Source organism: Polyodon spathula, chromosome 13, assembly GCF_017654505.1.
Source record: "Polyodon spathula isolate WHYD16114869_AA chromosome 13, ASM1765450v1, whole genome shotgun sequence".
NCBI lineage: Eukaryota > Metazoa > Chordata > Actinopteri > Acipenseriformes > Polyodontidae > Polyodon > Polyodon spathula.
The window spans coordinates 13496220-13502687 of record NC_054546.1 but is presented as its reverse complement, the minus strand read 5'-3'; the positions used below and the strand labels follow the sequence as shown (position 1 = coordinate 13502687).

General features: G+C 36.7%; 1 protein-coding gene across 2 annotated transcripts in view; it reads right to left on the bottom strand.

Moving 5' to 3' along the window:
• Nucleotides 1–6468, bottom strand: part of LOC121325521 (cGMP-dependent protein kinase 1-like) — a 143069-nt gene that overhangs the window by 110684 nt on the left and 25917 nt on the right. The gene's annotated exons all lie outside the window — the stretch shown is intronic.

The following is a 6468-nucleotide window of genomic DNA, read 5'->3' as shown; positions in this document are numbered from 1 at the left end:
GAAACTAAGCTCTTTTCTCTAGGTGACTGCTCCTTCTGTACCTTACCAATGGAGCACTCTTCCGAGCGATATATTTGGACACTGCCACTGTTATCGGTTCCCAGATCTCTTTTCATGATATACTATGTATAAATAAATAAAAATCGCAGAGAAACTGAAACCAAATTACACAATGGCCTTATTATCCATTTTGTATGTATTTGGTCTCTCATCTATTAGTTCAAAGCTCTCCAGGTAAGCTTTCTCCTTGGACCATTGCTAAAGAAATAGTTTTGCTCTGCAATCTTCACACTTTCCTGCACCGGTAATTATTTTTCTTTTGTGTTTTTGATAACAGCCGTAGCTCTGGGAAAACCAGATATCCATTCTCAAATAGAAATGCTTTTTTTATGTGAGTAATTAAAATGCAACCCTGCTTGATTTTTGTGCATGATGACTGCTGTTGGTGTGTCTCAAGTGGGCGCTCTTATCGCTAGGACTAAGAAGGACTGTCAAGAGTTTACACATGGCATAAGAAAGCGCTCCTGTAAAACTTCCATGAACAATAAAGATGAAAGCAAACACCAGAAAAACTAAGAGTTTCTTCAGATGAAAGCAGCTAACCCTTTATACACCTTCATTCCCAGGTTGAGTTCTATCACTTCTAAGCTATAGAGCAGGAGTTCTCAAAGTGTGACGCAACTATTCCAGGGGAGGCACAGTGCCTGTCCCGGTCACCTCTTGTTTCACTAAAGATGCAGCTTTCTGCAGCTGTACAGTACAGGCTTTTAGTTTACAGTGATTCAGACAATAAGCAGACACCAGAGGCTAATAGGTCACCAGCTCAGCTGAATCTCTGTTTTAACCCCACTTCACAAAGCTATCAATACACCACCGCCAGAAAGGCTAACAGCATTAGGAACTTTCAGAATCTTCTGCAATGATGGAGGAATCATGCAAATCGCTTAAGCACAAGAAACAGATATTTATGCCTGGCCTTTTGAAGAGGCAATAATAACTGATCACCCAGAAATGTTTTATGATTTTATGAGGTTCATATGTTATTCTAACCCAAATAGTTGCCTCATTCATGCTGCTGTTGGAACTTGAAAAGTACAGAAACCCCCTTCTTCTAAAAAAAAGTCTAATACAACTCTAACAGAAATCTCAATGCTTATTAATAGGTGTAACTGTACAACTCCAAAATCTAAACTGGTTGTCCTGGCACACCCAGCATTTTTTAATTGTGGAATAATCCTTTAATTAGCATACCAACACAGCAGCCTACCTTATCCCTATATGGAGGGAAATGTGTTGCTACAAGGTTTTAAAAAATTAAAAATTAAAAAAAAAAAAAAATTAAAAAGATGTCTCACTTAATAGTTACATCGTTCCAGCATTACATTTGTATTTGCTGACAAAAAAATGCATACCAAGATACTGAAAGATAAGGCCTGGCTGGCAAGGAAGATGCTGAAGGACGTTTCAGTCTTTCAGTTACTTAGCAACCATTGCTTGTTAGATAGTTTGAAGCACACTCATTTTTAGCAAGGTCTTGTTTGTCCATATTAAAATGGGTGAAACCATCCAAGTGCTATAATATGTTGTTTTAAATTAGTGTTAAGAGGTTACTAAATCAAATGTACTTCTTTAAACTATATATCAGATATTACTGCCCATCAGATATGGTATATTATTAAGAAACTATCAAAATCAAAAATAATATGTGTCTTAGTACTGGAAATTGTAGACCGATATAAAAAGAAAGCTACAAAACATTTTAAAAAGTACTGCAGCATGCTGCACTTTCAATGACAGTAATATACAAATAGATTTTTCAACATGTACTGCAAATCAGCTCTCTTTGATCAGACCTGTAGCCATTGTACATCTAACCTTATTATTTCATACAGGCATTCACTTCATATTCTTCAGGGCAGCCGTGTCTTTGAGTATCTGATTACACAGCATTTTGGACCTGGGTATTGTCATTTGTGTCATAACCCACAGCAATACTAAACAACTGATTTAACTGGTTCATTGCACTGGCTAATTTAGTTTATATTTCTGTAAATCAAGTAAACTGTATACAATGAGTTGTAAAATAGGGAAGGCTATGCAAGCACATGGCAGAGTTTTTCTGGGTGTCATTTTGCCAACATGGAAAATGACAACTTAAATGACACCCTCAAACAGAATGTCTATACACATCTTAGGCTAGACTCTCAAAGCTATTTTCTCCAAATCATTGAAAGGAAAAGAAAAACAATAAGAAACAATGTAAGACTACTTACACTTGCTAAGTTAAAAGTCTGAGGGTCTCAGGCACTAAATGGTGGTAAATTACCTGAAATACTGTGTGGTAAGAGAAACCCATACTGCGTGCAAAAATTGGTCCGCTCTATACGTGTCTGCTCTGTACGTGAACGCTTGATGTTTCTGAACAGTATTTACATGTAAAAAAATTAAAATGTGTTTTGAAAGAAAAATACGATAATATTATAAGGTTATATATAATCAAGGGTTGCATGTATTGAGCAACACAGGAGGCTCAGCATACTGTAGAAAATCAGTGGTGTTAAATGTGCTGTTTTATCTTGCTACAGAATTAGTTTGGTCTTGTTTTCAATATTTGTTGCAAACTGCAGCAGAATTCAATGGCAGTGCATGAGAACACAGTGGGACAGGAATATCGTTTTGAAAAACTGCATCTGCACAGGCATGGAATCATGCAGGGATACAGAATTCTTCGTAACACCAGGAATGTCTTGCTTTGAGACGGTCAAAGAGGAGAAACAAAAACTAATTAACTGAAAACAAATAGGTGTTTGTTCACCTTTATCACCCCTCTGGTTGATTTTGAAGGTATAGTAAACCTGATTTCCCAGTATGAGAAGTTAAATCAAATTATGGAGACTAAAACTATAACCATGCCTTTAAATCTAGCTGACAGGTGGATTTCAAGCAGTGACAGTTTCAATTTAGTGTCATTTTAGGGGCCCTTCACGCACTAAAGTTCAAACACCACATCTAACCTGAAAAAGAAAAGGGAGAAGATGATGATGATGACATGGATTGTGCCTGGGATATCCTTTAATAGCACATAACCTCAGACAGCAATACCAAAAATCTGTACAAACACCTCCATATACAAGTAAAGGTACCATCTTGAATAGTTATACATCTACTTTGTATCTCCCAGATTCAGAAACTGAAACAAAAATGGCTGCTTAACTGAACAATATATAGTTATTTGTTAAAGTAATGGAGATAAAGTGCCACAGGAAAAGACTACATGTACAAAAGCAGACAGTTGAGGAAATGCCAAAAGAAAGTCCGTCTGCCAGAGCAGAACACATTAAACTTCCATTAAAGAAGGTGACAGGGTTCCAGACAAAGTCAGCTTTCATATTTGAGTTCTTGCAGGCATTGAAATGGGCTTTGAATGTTAGAACTGTAAAAGCTAGCTATCACAAGGAGGAAAAGCAACATGTGCAGTGTTCCCCATTACCTCACATCATGGGTGCATGCAACAGTAGAAAGAAAAACAATTACAATAAGTACATTGAAAATTCATTTTTTGCTTAATAAGATCAGGTAAAATAAGTATTTTTCTTTGTTCATTTAAACCGTAGTTGCATATAAAAGAGGCACCCAAGTATTATCCAAATATTGTGTTTGATATGTTCAGGGGTTTACTGCTTTTATTAAGAAACAAAGGCCAGCAATGTGCTATTGGGATTGTCTACATGAATCAATCATTGACGTAATCTCTTGAAATTAGCAAGAGATCCTTCATCGTCAAGCAGGAGAAAAACTGCTGGACACTGCTGATTTTCTGAGTATGATTCTCATATGTCTCGGGGGTATGAATAAAATAAAACTGGAATATGGGGTCAGTTAAAGATTTTTTTCACTAACATGAACTGAATTTCCTAAAATACACACAGCACTTTTTTCAGATTCACGATTGGTTTGACGAATGTCATAAGAGTACAGAACTCCCAGGAATGGTAATTGCACTCTGTAGCAGACATCACTAGCAGTATTTAAACATGCATTTCAGGACACCGGTGGACATTCTAAGCACATAAAATCAACACAAAAATATAGACCAGGAGTAGAAGTATATTTTCTGGTGAAAAAAGAAAAGCCACCTTCAAAATAAAAATACCCTTTTAAATCCAAGCAAATCAACACAAAATCAATTTGTTCAATGTGAGCAAGATCATTTTTTTCTATTTGAAACCACCTTGTATTACAATATTAACAGGACCATGTACACCAGCTGGACTGCATAAGAGAATGTCTTTATACTGTGAACTATAACTTCAGAGTGTAAATAACAGCAAATCAGTCTTTGTGAAAGCATATATTAATGGAAGTAGGTTGCTAAGGCAACAAGGTTTTTTTTTGACTTTGTGCAAGACATGTTTGGTAGTGGAACTTGAGACTTCAGTGGAGTTACAATTACCATAAGAACACATACATGCTTTTAGCATGTTACCACACAGCTTGATGGTGTATAAATACAGCAGGGTAGGAATGTTTATTTGAGACATGCTTCCAAGAGCTTCTATTCTCTCCCTGGACATTGTGTGAGGTGTGCCTGACATAACTCCCAATGGCTGAGGTAATATGGTCGGTTGCCTAACTATTTGAACCTAGTAACCATTTTAACATGTCTAGTTAATCTCTTCTTTTGCAAATAAATGTGGCACTGTTTAAATTCTATCATGAGTCATTCTCGTCTTAATTATAATTGATAATGACAATAATGAATCAATATACTCATAAGAAATGAAAGCCACCTTACATATCTAACTGAACCCTATAAATCATACATATAAAAAATCCTCCATACACTATTTTACATCTGCTTCATGTTAAACAAGAACAAGCAAAGGTGGCATCAATCCACATCACAAAAACAACACACTGTTACATGATTTATGGTACTTAAGGTCTCGGATTAGGCAAGGCCCTATAAATGAATATGTAAAGATCTCTCTTAGGGTGCAGCTGCAAGTGACTGTAAGGAATTACCTAGCCAAACCTCTCATCCTCTGCAAGCTTCCCTTCTCACTATTGATCAGTTTTGCTAAACTAAAAAAATTTCAAAACAATCACAAACCCACCATAATTCCAACACAGTGGGTGCCTTCTCGACCTCTTTTAGGAGCTAAAGGTAGAAATTCAGTCACTCTGCAATTTAACTTGACTATAACTGAAAATAACAAAAGTTCAACGGTGGGGGGGGGGGGGGGGGGGCGGGGGACAGACGGACTCTCAGTCACTACAGTTAACACTTCGTAAGCTACTGTTCTGACCAGAAGTACTCCAGGGGTCCCTGAGGTCCTACTACCATATCATAACACAACAGTGACTGCAAGAGTCAATGCATTCGAGAATCCAAGAGAGGATCCAAAACCAACATACAAGAATGTTAACCAAAGCATTGACAGCTCAACAAAACGCACATTATCCTTTGAGCACTTTCAATTCCTTTAACACGAGGCCTCCAAGACCAGCTAATTAAACCACTTGTATCATCGTACATAGCACAATGTTAATATGTATTTTTCAAATACATTTACACGTAAACATTTCAATATTCATGAAAATCCCTTTGTTCTTTTTGTTGAAGCCCATGAAATACATATTTGATGTGGAACTTATTTCATGTTGAAAAGCTACATACAGTATTTAATTAAAGGGCAGAATCTGGGCAGCTGCAACAGCCAGTCACACTTTGATACTTCTTTGATATGACCGATCTTTTCAAGTAATTACGCTTCTAAAGCCTGGAAGATGGCATCCTCTAATATACTTCAAAGGTGATTCTGTGTCAGGCTAATAAAGTGCCCAGCTACCCGACTGCTTTTCAACACCAAGAAGCCAATGTATTTTACTGGATATTTCTAATACTTCTTGTGTAAAAGGTTGTTATGAGAGATACTTCCCATTAAGTAAGGATCTTTTTAGTTTACTTGGAACAGTTCCAATGCTGTTTCAATGATCATGCATGACTACTTAGCTATCTTGTTTTCAATTATTTGTTCATACTTTGCTACTGATGTTCTGTTTCATGTTTAAGTCATTCAGTTTGCTGTCTTTAATCATTTTTCATGTTGAGGCTTCATATCCCTCCCCCCAACTGGGGTGGAACTTAAACACAACCATTTAATTACTCTCGTCAAACCCCGGTTGGGAGACTGTAAGAGCACAGGAGAGTAAAAGGGAAACTTACAGAAACCAGAAACATTCTTTTTTTTTCTTTATGTCTAGCCTTTTTTTCCTATATTTACTATACCTATAGGGGTTTCATAATATTCTTCATCTACGCAGCTTTGAAAACCTACAACCTTTCAATATAATTAGATAATCATGTTCCTTCCATGCAACTACTTAAGCTGTCTGACATCTTTATAGTGCACATGCTCCACACAGTTGGGTGAAACCAGACGTCACTTTTTTTTTTTTATATCA